The 16,646-nt window shown below is 42.8% G+C and overlaps 1 long non-coding RNA gene across 1 annotated transcript in view; it reads right to left on the bottom strand.

Moving 5' to 3' along the window:
- The window catches only part of LOC117077881, a 41,316-nt gene extending 26,542 nt beyond the window's left edge, over window positions 1-14,774 (bottom strand). Inside the window, exon 1 of the long non-coding RNA XR_004434853.1 lies at window positions 14,610-14,774. This is a non-coding gene — a long non-coding RNA (uncharacterized LOC117077881). The remainder of the gene's footprint in view (window positions 1-14,609) is intronic.
- Window positions 14,775-16,646: the final 1,872 nt, after the last annotated feature.

Raw genomic sequence — 16,646 nt, 5'->3', positions numbered from 1 at the left:
AGGTCAGAGACATGGAACGGAGATCAAGACAGTGACTTTGTTACTGGGACTAGATTAGAGGGGGGTAATTATAGTTTCAGTTAGGACGCTTTTGGTTGTAAGCAACAGAAAAACAGAAAAATCAAATTTAGGCAAAAATAGAATTTTGTTGACTTATCTAACAAATGTGATTTGATCCAAGGCTCATGAATGTCACAAAAATATTTTTCTTCATTTTTCTGTTCCCTTTCCTATTTTAACTCCATTCCTAGGCAGACTTTCTCCATAAAGTAGCAATATGGCTGTCAGATAACAATCAAGTAGAAAAGAGGTATCTTTTTTCCCCCCAGCACTACTGTACTAGCAAAGTGGGGTAGATTAAGACCCATGCCCGGCCGGGTGCAGTGGCTCAAGCCTGTAATCCCAGCACTTTGGGAGGCCGAGAGGGGCGGATCACGAGGTCAGGAGTTCGAGACCATCCTGGCTAACACGGTGAAACCCCCGTCTCTACTGGCTAACACGGTGAAACCCCCGTCTCTACTAAAAAATACAAAAAGCTAGCCGGGCGAGGTGGCGGGCACCTGTAGTCCCAGCTACTCCGGAGGCTGAGGCAGGAGAATGGCGTAAACCCGGGAGGTGGAGCTTGCAGTGAGCTGAGATCCGGCCACTGCACTCCAGCCTGGGTGACAGAGCGAGACGAGACTCCGCCTCAAAAAAAAAAAAAAAAAAAAAAAAAAAAAAAAAGACCCATGCCCATTCACATGCAGTGGATGCATACATGATTGGCTTCTGTTTGGGTCATGTGTTTTGCCCCAAAATGCACAGACTGGAGGTGAGGAAGGGCTGAATCCCTAAAGAAGAGTAGAGCTGTATCCAGAAGACTTGGAAATGCATACCAAGGAGGTAAGCAACAAATGTTTCCCACACAAATATGAGGTCTGACAAAGGCCTGAGCCATTGCATATAACTGAGAGATTTCTAGGTTTTATTTTTAGGGTTAGCATTATTTTAGGGTTTATTTCTCTTCCCTGAATTTTCTAGCAGGTTTCAAGAGGCTCTAATTTTAGGGAAAAGGAACATATGATGCAGACTGGTCTTGACAATTAAAAAACAAAAACCAGTCTCAAAACCGAAAACAACATTACCTGCCCCCTCTCTGTATAAGAAGCTTACATAGAGGCCGGGAGCAGTGGCTCACGCCTGTAATCCCAGCACTTTGGGAGGCCGAGGCAGGAAGATCATGAGGTCAGGAGTTTGAGACCAGCCTGGCCAATATGGTGAAACCCCATCTCTACTAAAAATACAAAAACTTAGCTGGGCGTGGTGGTGCACGCCTGTAATCCCAACTACTCAGGAGGCTAAAGCAGGAGAATCACTTAAACTCAGGAGGCAGGGGTTGCAGTGAGCTGAGATCGCATCACTGCACTCCGGCCTGGGTAACAGAGCGAGACTCCATCTCAAAAAAAAGAAATAAAAAATAAAAAGAAGAAGCTTACATAGAGTATTAAAGAAGTAATACGTGAATTTTATTTATTACTGTAGCAGAACTCTTTTATGTAAAGGTTTTGATTCTCAAACTGCCCCATAAGAATTATCCTCAGAAATACAAGTCTTTCAGACTTCCATAATATTCAAAGCCCTCACGAAGACTGGCTTTCTAAAAAGCTGTTGCTCTTCCTACCAACCCCTGTCTTTAATTGAAAGAAACTTTCATCCAGGCAGGTGAGCAAGTGAGGCTGATGGGTGATATTTTCCAGATGCATTTTAATTGGAAGCTAGTTTTCCAAGGTATTTTCCCGGTTCACTATTTGTAATTAGTTTTGTTAAAAATTTTTGTGCTGTTTTAATTCTGTTTAAAAATCTCCTTGTTCATAAGCTATAATTGCTTTACCAGGAAAGGAAGAATAATAAGGGAAATTGTACCTTAAAACCTGATAGCCTGAATACAAGCCTCAACTCTACCATGTACTAACTTTGTGGCTTTGAGAATATGTATATCTCTAAGCTTCATTTTCATCATCTGTAAAATGGAAATAATAATATTAACATGCAGGGTAATCGAATCACAAGGATTAAATGAGAACACTCAAGTAAAAAGCCTCTGACACATCCAGAAACATATACAATCTCAATAAATGTTATTTCCCATTGTCGTCTTCCCTAACTTCTAATGAAGTAGGGATCTTATGCCAGAGGAGAACTTCTAAGCTCTGTATTCCAATGCAGAGGGGCATCTGGTGATTGTTAAAATATCCGAGAAACATTTTTTAAAATCTGATTTTGTTTCCTCCTTTAAAGAATATCCAGAGAATTCACTGGAGCCTGTTCACAGGTCATGTTCAAAGTAGGAAAATGAGCGCTGTCTGCAGGGCATCCAGGTGAACTGGGAGAAGTTAAAGTGCCATCTCCTTTGAGAAACCTCCCTTGATCCCCCAAGGCTGATCCGAGTGGCCATTTTTTCCCCCTAGTTCCCTGGCATGACACCTCCAGAACAGGAGCTAGCAAACTATAAACCAGGGGTCAAATCTAATCCCACCATCTGATTTTTGGACAGCTTGCAAGCTAAGAATGATTTTTTACATGTTTAAATGATTGGAACACATCAAATGAAGAACAGTATATCATAAGACATAAAAATGAGATGAAATCCGAGTTTCAGTCTCCACAAATCCTATGTTGTTGAAACATAGCTGTGCTCGTACATTTGAGTATTGCCTATAGCTTCTTCTGCATTACAATGGCAGAATCAAGGAGTTGTGACAGAGACCACATAGCCATTAAAGCGGAAAATATTTATCGTCTGACTCTTATAGAAAAAGCTTGCCAACTTCTCCTCTAGAACATTCACAATTGAGTCATACTGCATGTGTTTCCTCCAGGCTCTATATCCCTTGAGGATTGGGACTGACTTTCATTTTTGTGTCTTTAGCACCTAGCACAGTGCCTGGCAAATATTAGGCATCCATAACTTCGCATCTTTCCCCTTTTTGGGTATCTCTAGTAAGGTGTCTTCTTACTGTAATCCACAGTAGGTCTGTCCCCAGGGTCTCCAGCCTTCAGTCATTCTCTGCATCCCGTGGGTACTTAAAGGTCTGATAATTGTAGGTGTGGCCAGAGCCTGTTGAACCTTTCAGGTGTCTGAAAACTAGAGGAGGGATCACTGGAAGGTTCCTTTTCTCTGTATCCTGTTTTCTGGGGGAATATGGTGTCAGGGAGGGAGCACTGGATGTTGAGACTCAGACTGATGAAGCTGTCCTCAACTAACGACTTCCAGGTTGTGTGATCTTGGGAATAAACCACCTAAATACCACTTTCTTCATCTGTGGTATAGAGATAATTATTACCCACAAACCTCACTGGGTCTTGATTATGTTGGAGAATACCTGCCTCTGGGGGGTTCAGGGGCCTTGTCTGTTTTGTTTACCTTTACATGTCCTGGTTTGCACAATGCCTGGCACACAAGAAACCAGAGGTTCTCAGCTGAGGCTGAACATTAGAATCAGCTGGGGACTTTTAGCTGACCACCAACACAGAGCACCACCCCAGACCAATTCAAACAGAGACTCTGGGAAGGGGCCTGGACATCAGGTTTTTAATTTCTCAAGCTCCCCAGGTGATTCTGATACTCAGCCAGATTCACAGCCCCTGCTGTAGAGTGCTCAATAACTATTTGCTGAATGAATGAGGTGAAGTTGTTCCTGCAGATGCTTTGCTCCTCTGTGCTTTGAGATGCTGACTAAAGAAGTCAGGATTTTTTTGCATCAGAGATAAAATGTGCTGCTCCTCACTGATCGAGTCACTCTCTCTAGCTCACAGAGGTCTGATTGCTGTCTTCTTTACCCTTCACTGACTTGCATGACTGATAATTGTTATTTATTTGACCCTTTTGTCACTCCTGCCTTTTGTCCTCCACTTCCTTTTCATCCTCGTTCTTGTCAGTTTCCTCTTCTCCTTTGTAATCTTCTCAGCCTATTTTTCTTACTGTTAAATTCACTAGTAGCACTTGCTTACCACCAATAACACCAGGTATTTTCAACTATTCCCATTTTTTATTGCTGCCAAATTAGTTTTACCCTGTGCTTCACATCAGAAAATAAATCTCTAGATACTTCCTTCTTCACTCTCTAAATTTCTGTGTCTGGGAATAAATAGACAGTTGCAGAAGCTTTTAGCTAGTTGAAGAAGTAGGAAATCCAACTTCTCACTTTGCAGAAAAGAGAACTGGAGCTCAGCAAGAGGAGCAGCCTGCTCTGGGTCACAGAGGTCACAGAGTGAGCTCACGGCACAGCTGGGGCTGGATCACAGATTTCATCAGGTCCAGTTCCCGTGCCCTGCAGGCTGCCACACGGCCTGAGAGGTAGGCCCTAGGGTGTTTTGGACAATTCATTGCCTCTCTGTCACAGGGGTTGGCACCTCTCCAAAGCTGCACCTTGCCAGACTCTATTACTTTGATCTCCCAAATGAGAAGGGAGTGTTGCTAGTAGTAGTCACATGTCGGTGTGGGAGGGACTGGCTGACCACTTTGGTTTAGTGACACTCCGGAGGACCCAGCCCTACATGTGTAAGCCTCCTGACATACAAACCAGGAGAAGGTGATGACAGATGTCCTGGAGGGGCAGCAGAGCAGCAGGAGAGCCTTCCCCATAATCATGTTTGGCTGCACCCCCAACAATAACATGGTCGTGAAGAGCTAGGCATTTTCCTGCCTGCAGAGACCTGCACTGTCCAATACAGTAGCCCCTAGCTATAATTAAAATTCATGAAAATAGGATTAAATTAAAGCCTCATTTCTTTAGTTGCACTAGCCACATTTCAAGTGCTCAGTAGCTTCTGAGTTACTGTATTCAAGGCTACCATACTGAACAACATAGATACAGAGCATTGCCAACAATTCTTTTGGATGGGCAGCTCCAGATGCTTGAGTAGGATGACTTAGTCTATAGAATGAACATCACAGCTAAGGACAATTAAAAAGAGGTCCCTCCATGCTGTCCTTCTCAGGTTCTGAGATTCCAAGGCTGGTTGTGCAACCAATCAGCACCTCGTCTCCCCTCTCACATCCTGCCATCTCTATGTATGACTTATTTTCCTGTGAGACCCTGAGCCTCTTGGGAGCACTGTCTGTCACTGATTAATTTGATGTTTCCACAGAATAGAGCAAAGGAATTGATACAGGATAGCCCTCAGTAAAATGTACTAAATAAAATTGTGAGTTAACATTCTTTAACCATTCAGTATTATTTTTAAAACAATTGTATTCAATACAACGGCAAAAAAATTCTGTCTTTTTGGTAAAGAGAAAGACATGTTGAAACTGGCTGTTGCTTATGTGAGAATCAGTGTTAAGTTTCCATTTCCTGGGGGAGAAGGCTCTGACACTTTCCTGCGGGTGATGGGCAGTGGAACAGGAGGATCGCGGGGCTGAGCACAGTTTCTCAGTAAACACAGGCTTACAAGCTAATCCTCCACTTGGGGATTAGCTCTGCCTCTTGCACAGGGTTCTGGGATGGAATTTCTACTGATAATTCTAAGCCAGAAGGCAATGTGGAGTGGTGAACTTGGAGGCCAGGGGTCCAGATTTAAGTCCTGGTCCTCAAATCAATGAGCTGTTTAATGAAACTTAGTCTTTTTATGACAGCCCAGGCTGGTAATAAACTCTGTCCTCCCCAGTGCACAGACAGGATTGAAGTGAGGCTCAAGTGAGATTAAGTTCTAGGAGAACCTTTGTAGCCTGAACAATGTATGTCACCGTAAGGGACAGTGGTCCAGAGGGTTACTCTGAGCGAGTTTTATTAGACTATGGGGGCACACTATCGTCTAATTAAAAACTCCTCTGGAAATGCTAGAAACCCCTCTGGAAATGCCAGCAACCCCTCTGGAAATGCCAGCAACCCCTCTGGAAATGCCAGCAACCCCTCTGGAAATGTGAATCAGTTGCCTTTTGGCAACTGATGCTTGTGCTGGTCAATCAAGTGCCTGGTTCAATCCTAGATTTATTAAAGTAATGCAACAGCCACAAAAATCTCTGGCAAGTTGACAAAAAAAGGGCTTAAAACAAAAGCTGACCTAAAAGACCCAGCACATCCCACTGTCCATGTTATCTCCAAGCTAACCAGAAAGTGAGAGAACGAGGGTGAGATTTTTTTTTTTTTTTTTTTTTTTGAGACGGAGTCTCGCTCTGCCGCCCAGACTGGAGTGCAGTGGCCGGATCTCAGCTCACTGCAAGCTCCGCCTCCCGGGATTACGCCATTCTCCTGCCTCAGCCTCCGAGTAGCTGGGACTACAGGCGCCCGCCACATCGCCCGGCTAGTTTTTTGTATTTTTAGTAGAGACGGGGTTTCACCATGTTAGCCAGGATGGTCTCGATCTCCTGACCTCGTGATCCGCCCGTCTCGGCCTCCCAAAGTGCTGGATTACAGGCTTGAGCCACCGCGCCCGGCCTGAGGGTGAGATTTAAATCCTTAGTTTCTGGCTGCAAACCTTAAACTTTCTCCAGGGCTCTCTGGATGCCTGAGCTATGGCTCAAATCAGTTCTCTACCAGACATGCCATAATTTGGGTTTATGATAAGGCTAAACATTTCTTGTTCCCTTTAGAAAAATCTAGGTAACTTTGGAAGGCTTTCTGGTCTGAGATAATCTCATTCAAATATTTTGATCCTATTTTGGATTACAACAACTTTGCTGATAATTCTATGTAGTTATGGCAACAAATAAATGTTAATGTTCCCCAAGAGTACAGATAACCTTTTCAATTATCTAGTTAACTTCTCACAACCCCTATCTGGCACCATTTCCTAGTATTTGGAGACTGATGGAATACAGACCTGGCAATATTCCTTATTCCTTTTCAGGTTAAAGTCCTTTCCAGGAGTGCTTCACAGTCAGATGCTTTTATTAATTCAGACACTTTATCTCAGCCAGCAGTTTCTTGACAAGCACATAGGCTGTGGCTTGGCCCTTACTGGACCTACGCCGTGGACATCAGTGGGGTTCCGTGTGTCCCAAGGTAGCCTGAAGGTACAACTTGCAGAGTTAAATAGTGGAATGGAGTGAGGTCAGGGACAGATCTGTCACTTACTCAGTGGTCCTGGGCCTGGATGATTTTACCCATCTTATAAATGAGAATAAAAATCTTAGCTTTGTCTACGTTCCAGGGTAAAATGGATTTAACAGACATTGATTGTTATGGGTTGAATTCCTGTGTTGAAGATCTACTCCCAGTAACTCAGCATGTGACCTATGTGGAGTAGGGTTGTTGCAGATGCAATTAGTTAAGATCAGGTCATACTGAAATAGAGTGGGCATCTAATCCAATATGATTGGTGTCTTTATGAAAAGGGTGGATTTGAACACAGACACAAACACAGAGAGAACACTAGGTGAATGTGAAGGCAAATATTGGGGTGCTGCTTCTACAGGGAATGCCAAATAATACCTGCAAGCCATCAGAAGCTGTGAGAGTGGCATAGAAGAGATTGTCCCCTCACAGCCGTCACAGGGAACCAACCCTGCCCACACCTTGATCTCAGACTTCCATTCTCCAGAACTGTGAGGCAATATTTCTGTTGTTTAAGCCATCCAGTTTGTGGAACATTGCTATGGCAGCCCTAGTAAACTAATATACTGATGATGTTTGGTTTTGATGACTGAGCAGGAACCAGATGAAATACTGGGGGGTCCAATGCCCTCAAAGATATTGCTCTAAAGACTCTGGGCAAGTCAATTAACCTTTCTGTACCTCAGTTTCTTCTATGAAGTAGAAATTTAATAATGTTTATATTGCTTTTATTTCAGGGAGTAAGTGGGACAACGTACTCAAAAGCATTTTTATAACTTGTGAAAGTCTATAAAACTAATATTGTTTGGGGACAATACATTTTTGATTCGGTGATGGTAGGAGGCAAGGAATGCCTAGATACAGGACTAAGACACATGCAGGCATCCCTCAGAGATATTGCAAGTTCTGTTCCAGACCACCACAATAAAGGGAATAACATGAATTTTTTTGTTACCCAGTGCATATAAAAGTTATGTTTATTGTCATCACTTTTGTGTGCAATAGAGTTATGTGTGAAAAACAATGTATTTTTAAAAATTTTAGACATTTGAATTAAGGTATGTGTCATACCTTAATTCAAAAATACTTTATTGCTAAAAATTGCTAATGATCATCTGAGCTTTTAGTGAGCTGTAATTTTTTTTTTACTGGTGGAGGATCTTGTCTCGATGTTAATGGCTGCTGACTGGTTGGGGTGGTGGTTGCTGAAGGTTAGCTGGAGTGGCTGGGGCAATTTCTTAAAAATAAGACAATAATGAAGTTTGCTGCACTGATTGACTCTTCCTTTCATGAAAGATTTCTCTTTAGCATGCAATGTTGTTTAATAATGTTTTATCCACAGTAAAACTTCTTTCAAAATCAGAGTCAATTCTCTCAAACCCTGCAGCTGTTTTATCAACTAAGTTATGTAATGTTATATGTCCTTTGTTGTCATTTCAACAATGTTCATAGCATCGTCACCAAGAGTAGATCCTATCTCAAGAAATCACTTTCTCATCCATAACAAGCAACTCCTCATCCGTTCATGTTTGATCACAAGATTGCAGCAATTCAGTCACATCTTGAACCCCTCAACATTATCCATTAGGGTTGGAATCAACTTCTTCCAAATTCCTGTTAATGTTGACATTTTGACCTCCTTCCATAAATCATGAATGTTCTTAATGGCACTAGAATAGGTAAATCTTTTCCAGGAAGTTTTCAATTTACTTTTCCCAGGTCCATTAATGGAATCACTATCTTTGACAGCTATAGCCTTACAAAATGTATTTCTGAAATAATAAGGCTTAAAAGTTGAAATTACTCTTTGGCCATGGGCTTCAGAATGGATGTCGAATTGGCAGGGATGACAACATTAACTTCCTTGTACATCTTCGTCAGAGCTCTTGGGTGGCTAAATGCATTGCCGATGAGCAACAATATTTTGAAAGGAGTCTTTTTTATCTGAGCAGGAGGTCTCAACAGTGGGCTTAAAATATTCTATAAACCATGTCATAAATAGATGTGCTGTCATCCAGGTTTTGTCATTCCATTTCTACAGCACAACACAGTAGATTTAGCATGCTTCCTAGGGACCCTAGGATTCTGGAATGGTAAATGAGCACTGGCTTCAACTGAAAGTCACCGGCTGCATTAGCCCCTAACAAGAGTACCAGCCTATCCTGTTAAGCGTTGAAGCTGAGCATTTTTTCGTCTGAAGCTATGAGAGTCCTAGATGCCATCTTCTTCCAATAGAAGGCTATTACATTACATTGAAAATGTGTTGTTAGTGTAGCCACCTTCATCAGTTATCTTTGCCAGATCTGGATATCTTGCTGCAACTTCTCCATCAGCACTGGCTGCTTCACCTTACACTTTTATGTTATGGAGACTAAACCTCATGAACTAACTTTTGCTGGCTTCCGATTTTTCTTCTTGCAGTTTCCTTACCTCCTCAGCCTTCATCGAATTGAAGAGAGGTAAGTCCTCACTCTGGATTAGGCTTTGGCTTAAGGGGATATTGTGGCTGGTTTGGTCTTCTATCCAGACCATTAAAACCTTGTTAATATCAGCAATAAGGCTGTTTTGCTTTCTTATCATTTGTCTGTTACTGGATCAGTATGTTTAATTTCCTTCGATAGCTTTTTATTTGCATTAACAATTTGGCTAGAGGCCAATTTGGCACAAGAGGCTTAGCTTTCAGCTTATCTTGGCTTTTGACACGCTTTCCTCACTAAGATTAATCATTTCTAACTTTTGATTTAAAATGAGATTTGTGTGACTCTTCCTTTCACTTGAACACCTAGAGGCCACTGTAGGGTTGTTAATTCATCTAATTGTCTCAGGATATAGGGAAATCCAAGGAGAGGGAGAGAGAAGTGGGAATGGCCAGCCCATACAGCAGTCAAAACATACACATTTATTGATTAAGTTTGCCATCTTATATGGTGTGGTTTGTGATACTCCAAACAATTATAATATTAGCATCAAAGATCACTGATCACAGATCACCATAACAGATATAAAAATAATGAAAAAGTTTGAAGTATTGCAAGAATTAGCAAAATGGGACACAGAGATATGAAGTAAGCACATGCTGTTGGGAAAATGGCGCCAGTGGACTTAATTGGTGAATGCAAGGTTGCCACAATCCTTCAATTTGTAAAACACTCAGTATTTGCCAAGTGCAGTGAAGCAAAGTGCAACAAAACAATGTATACCTGTATTCTGCATTTGCTGGAAACCACATAAAATACTTTACTGATTTTGTGAAATGAAAAAATGTCTCCATCAGCCAAAGCGGTAATCCTTGATTCATTCTTCCTCCTGAGATTTAGCACATGGAGCCCAGCAGCAGAAGCCAAGGGTAGTCTGCCTGGCTGGCTGCCCTGTGCCACCAGTCTGCTTCCGGCTAAAGCCTTGGCCTGCCACGTGTTGATTCCAACCCAGCTCCCACCACTTGCTCATGCCAAAGGAAAAAATTCAGCATATGCTTTTTTGACTCCTGATTCACCATCCCCTCCATCACAGACGTGGATCTCAGACTCTTCTTTAACACTCTGAAATTGAGTTTATTGAGCTTGTCTCATCTCTCTTTGAAAAACAATTGCTGCATTTTCTGAGCTGCTTTCTCAGTCCCATGCTTCTCTGTTATGGAAGACAATCCTACTTCTCCCAGAGTTTGCCAATCATTTTAAAGAAGCTTTTCAAATGCTATGAGCAGTTCTGTGAGTGTGTGTGAGTGTGTGTGTGTGTGTGTATGTCAGTGTGTTGGGCTCCCTCACCGGAGAGTCAGCTCCAAAATGTCAGAACCCCAGGTCTGTCTTGCTCAATCAGTACCTAGCACATGATTGGTACTCAATCAGTACCTACCTACAAACATAATTATTGAATGCATAAATGAATGACTTTTATGTGAGAAAGGTGGTATGATCTAACTTTAAGAATTTAAGATGGCCAAAACCTTTGGTCTAATTATGACATCCAGAAATAACATTTACTTGCTGTGTATAAGTGAACAAATCACCACTCAGAAGAGCCTCAGTGTTGGAATCTGTGGAATGTAGATAATGCTAACTTCTCTGCTTAGCCAAAGAAATTGGGAAGTTCAAATGAGGTAAAGGATGGTGTGGTTGTTTTATGTACCGACTTGGCTAGGTTGTTGTATTCAGTTATTTAATCAAATACAAACCTAAGTTGTTGCTGTGAAGGTATTGTGTAGCTGTAGATAACATATACCATTGGTTGACTTTAAGTAGAAGAGATTACCCTCTCCAACTGGATGGATCTTATCTAATCAGTTGAAAGGTTTATAGGAGCAAAAAAACTGAATTTTCCCACAGAAATTCTCCCTCAAGACTGCAGCATCCAGTCCTGCCTGAATTTCCAGCCTGCTAGCTAGCCTGCGTTACAAATTTTAAACTTGCCAGTTCTCACAAATAAATCAGCTAGTTCCTTGAAATAACTCATACATATATGATTATAAGTAAATAATAAATATAAATTATTTATTCCAAAAGAATGTATACCTAAGCATTATATGCATATAGGCCATCTACATATATACAGATTTTCCTCTGGAGAACAGTGACTGATGCAGATGACATCATGTTGGTCAGTATGGAGGGTCAGGAAATGAAGGGCAGGGGATGAAGGGAGGAAGGCAGAAGTTTCACTGCCAAGTCAAGGGAGACTGAGAGGCTGGGAGTGCCAAGCACTGCAGTCTCTCTGTCTTCCGTGGAAATGTGCATCACGGCAATGCTTTCTGCAGGAAGGAAGGTGGTCCAGATGGTTTAAAGGTGCCACCTCCCCAGGTCCTGGCTGGGGCGGGACTGGCATACACATTCTCGGGGGGTTGAGTGTGTAGGAAGTAGATATTAACAAACAGGCCCCTAAGGTGGGGAGGAGAGGGCATCAGGGGCAGCAAAACTCGGCAGCTCCTTGCACCCTACCCTTACAGAAAAGACACAGAGCTGTCTGTGTGGGTGTTCTCCTGGCTGACACTATCCTAATTAGTGCAGGCCCCCTCTGGAGCTGCAGCTTCTTTTATTAATGACTTCATTAAAAGGTCTCCCCTAATCAGTCAGCTGTGGAGCCTGCTTACCGGAAAAAGGTTCTCTGGGCTCACAGACAGGCCTGTATGTGAGAAAGAAAAGTATCCGGTTTATGTGTGTGGGGTTAGGGGGTCTTCTGGAAACCTTTTTGCAGACAGTGCTTGCCCTTAACCAGTCTCTTCTACTCTCTTTGCGCTCCTCCTCCCACCCTACAGGCATTTGATGTGACAAATAAAAATTAAATCCTATGCAGCACATCGAAGTCACACCTTATTCTCAGAAAGAAACAAAGTTTTGCAAAAGTTCTTAGCCAACCTAAATGAGTAAAGGGCTCACTGAAATAGGACATGTTACATCTGATGCTCCTTCACTGTAATAATAACAGCAACACTAATTATTCTTCACATTTGTATATCAGCTGGTGATTTAAAACACATATTCACATCCATTATCTGCCCAGTGCCTGCTATGTGCCATTCACTGAAGCTGGCGCTGGGAAGTCAAAGATGATTGACTTGAAAGTAGGATATTTTATTCATCAGGAAAAATGATCATTAAAACATTATGCTCAGAAGAGGCGAAGCTCTGGGAGGGGATAGCCAATTGCCTGGAGAATTAGAAAAGTCTTTGGAGGAAATGTGAATAAGCTAGGTTGTTTGTGAAATAAAAACAATCATGCATTTAGGAATACATACACACCCATATACATACATTTAGGAAAAACTTCAGGATATTCCTCTCTTTCCCCACAGTTCCATGATGAAACGTCTTTTTGGGATTAAGACTTTAGAGCAGGGGCAAGTTACATGATGATGCAATTGTGATCTGCAGCCTGGGTGCTGGCCATGTGTCTCCGGGCATTTTGTGGTGGGGCCCGAACTGATAGGGAGTTGTAGTAGAAGCAGTCCCGGAAGGGGAGGCAGGAGGCCTGGGTGCTAGATCTTGCTCTGCTGAAAAGTAAGCATTTGACTTTGGGGAAGTCATTTCTCCTTCTAGCCTTCAGTCTCTTCATTTGTTAAATCAGTTCCATTTTCTTTGTTTAATATTGAAAGCTTCTTTCCAGATATAGAAAGAAAACTGAAAAGTAGGTGAAATTGATAGAGCAGAGCTATTTTCATTCTTATGCTCATTATTCTTCCCATTGAAGCTGGGGAATGGATAAGAGCCACAGCAGTCTTTTCTCCCTTTTTACTCCCAAAGGAACCCCAGAAGCATGTCTCTTTCACTCTTGAGCACTGAAGAGCAGTTTGAAAACCATAGGACCGAGAGCTCTTGGAATCCTCTACTCTGGGAGCAAGTACTTCTATGAAACTCACCAAGAAATCTGTTTTTCTTAAAAAATGATGACAGCTAATAACTAATATTTATTGAATATTGTTTATCAGGTTTTGTTCTAAGAGTTTTTCGCAACCCCATAAGTTAGGCATATTGTCATCACCATTTTAGAGATGAAGTAAACGAAACATGAAAGGACTGTGACTCACCCAGGGCCATGCAATTATTAAGAGGCAAGATTCAAACCCAGACAGTACGGCTCCAAAGGCCACGATAATAACCATTATGCTATACCGCTTTGTAGCAGTCCCACAAATGCCTTCCTTGACATTTGCTTAAATAGTTCAAGCTATAGCTTAAGCTTGTTTATTCTTAAGCCCATAACAGAAGTAACCAATTGAAGAATTAAATATGTCATCCCATAACCTAATCGCTGTTCTTTAGAACAAAATTATGATGAGGAGTTTGTTTTCCTGAATGTAGCTGGGCAATATTTTTCCACTTTACTGAATTCCATTTCTTCTTCCTCTCTCCATATTCCACAGGCCTTGATTTTTTTCCTTTGGTGGAGAGGAAGAAGAGTTGGTCTCCATCTTCATAATATTCTCCATTTGGCAACCGTTAACAAATGTATCAGCCTCCCCAGATCTAAGCAAAAGCAGCAGAAAAGATCTAGGTATCCCCATATCCCACAGCAGTGGGCAGGTGTCTGCACTGAGTTGCTTTCAGGACAGTCAGAGAAGTTCTGGGAGAGGGACAAGAGCAAGTCCCCTGCAAAGTTCCAGCATCCAACCTCAACTGAGCCCTCACCACTCATCATAAGTTTTTTATTTCCTGTTTCTTGATGTCTGATTGCTTCCCAAAGCAGTTGTGCAAATTCTTCTCCACATTTCCAAATCTCAAAATCCACCCTATTTCCTCAGTTTCCCCAGTTCACAGCTTGTCTTTGATTTGCCAGCAGGGGTCTTCTCTGCTCTGAGGTTCCTCAGCTTCCTGTGCCTCACTAGGAAAATCTTTCAGAGCTCCTCCCTGTTCTTTTCTCCTTTTCTTTTCCTTTTGATGAAGTGCCCTGTATCCTTCCCCATGTACTCCTGGCCTCACCCTGCCCAGCTCCCCACCAGCACTTAGCTCTGTCCACTCTCTCTCTTACTCTCCTGCTTCCTCAGTTGCTTTTTCTCCTCCCACTGTATCCCGTTAACAAACAAATTGTTTGGGTGAAGGAGAAGGGACAAAATGGAGGAAGGTGAACAAGATGGAGCAGTACCTGTTGTTTCGGGGTTCTTCGCCACCAACTTACCCGCGCGCGGGAAAATGCAGCCACCGCCCAGGAAGATGCAGATCAACTGAGCATGCGCCAGGTGACGTCAATCCGAAGAGACCGAGACTTACCTGGCCGCACCTACGAAACGCCCCCCGACAGGCCCTTATCCCGCCCACTGCCCTCCCCCTTCCAGTACCAATGCGTAAAAGTCCGCTGCAAGCAGGAGCCGGCGTGAGTTCTTCGTCCCCGCGTTCGTGGACGGGGAACCTCACCGGAGAGCTCCGGCGGGACTTCCCTGGCCGCCCCCCCCCACACCTGAGGACCAGAGAACCTTGCGGGAGAGTGAGTGCATATTTGCAATAAAAGACTGCCACTTTGTTACGTACTTTGGCCTCATGTTTAATTACTTAACTCTCCTAAATTAAGTTACATTAAATTAAATTAAGACACAAATAATGCAGGTTTCACTCATTTCAAACAGACATTTCTTTGATCTAGTTTCCTAGTCTTGGCATCATCTTATCGTCCTTTCTACTATCAAATCATGTGTTCATTTTTTCTTCTCTCTCTCTCTTTTTTTTTTTAGATGGAGTTTCGCTTTCATTGCCTAGGCTGGAATGAAATGATGTGATCTTGACTCACTGCAACCTCCGCCTACTGGGTTCAAGCGATTCTCCTGCCTCAGCCTCCAGAGTAGCTGGGATTACAGGTTTGTGCCCCCATGTCCAGCTAATTTTTGGTTTCTTTTAGTAGAGATGGGGTTTCACCATGTTGGCCAGGCTGGTCTTGAACTCCTGACTACAAGTGCTCTGCCTGCTTCAACCGCCCAAAGTGCTGGGATTACAGGCATGAGCCACCACGCCTGGCGGATGTGTTCATTCTTCCAGCACTTTTCTCTCCTTGTTCTTCCCTGTAAACCCCAATCACAGCTCCTCCTCAAAAACCACTCCTGAGGTCTCAGCCATCATCTCTAGCCAGCATCATAAAACACTAGACTTCTGCCAAGCTATAACTTCTTCCATGCCCTGTCACTAACTTGCTTTGTGATTCTGGGAAAGTCTGGCCTCTTTCTGGACCTCAGTCCTTTCAAATGTTAAGTTTTCAAAGTTTTTAAAGCTTAATTCAAACAACAGTGTTTTCAGAATCCTAATATGTACAACAGATAAAAGGCACGGTGGTCAGGGGTATAAATGTGTGTGTATGTATTTATTTACATGTTAAAATATATTCTTTGACCTGGTCAGCAGGAAGTATAAATGTGTATGTATGTCTGTGGGCATGTATGTGTACTTATGCATGTGCATATGTGTGTACCATGTGTAGGGGCCAATAAGAAGCCCCAATAACCTGAATGAGCAGCTCAGCTCCTTTTCCCTGAAAAATTCCCACTCTGTTCAGAGTTGAGGTCGCAGCAAGTACATTTTAAAATGTGATTCTGACCCCTGGAGACAGTCAATTGCTTCAGGGGTAGGCACTGAACCCCAGCAGAGCCAATCAGAACCCTTCCCAGGGCCTAAGAAATTCCAGTTTCTGTCTCATTTAATCCTCATGATAGCCTCCAAGATGACCCTTAATAATCCCACCTCCTGGTATTCACATCTTTATGTAATCCCCTCAGTTTCAGTGTGAGCTGGATTTAGTGGATATCACGTGGCTGAAGTTATGCCATGTAACTTCCTAGATTAGATTACAAAACTAATGTGGCTTCTGCTATGGGGGCCCTATCTGGGGCTCTCTGTCTGTTACAGTTTGTACATTTGTTCCCACAAACCTCATGCTGAAATGTTGAAGTCAGGGCTTCACGGGAGATGTTTGGGTCATGGGGGCAGATCACTCATGAGAGGCTTGGTGCCATCCTCACAGTAATGAGTGAGTTACCATTCTATTTGTTCCCGAGAGTTGGTTGTCTAAATGAGCCTGGCACCTCTCCACTTTCTTTCCAGCCTCCTCTTGCCATGTGATCTTTACACATGCTGTTTCCCCTTTGCCTTCTGCTGTTAGTGAAAGGAGCCTGAAGCCCTTACCAGAAGTAGATGCTGG

This window comes from Trachypithecus francoisi, unplaced genomic scaffold (genome assembly GCF_009764315.1).
Source record: "Trachypithecus francoisi isolate TF-2019V2 unplaced genomic scaffold, Tfra_2.0 Lachesis_group0, whole genome shotgun sequence".
NCBI lineage: Eukaryota > Metazoa > Chordata > Mammalia > Primates > Cercopithecidae > Trachypithecus > Trachypithecus francoisi.
This window is presented reverse-complemented; position numbering and strand designations above follow the sequence as displayed.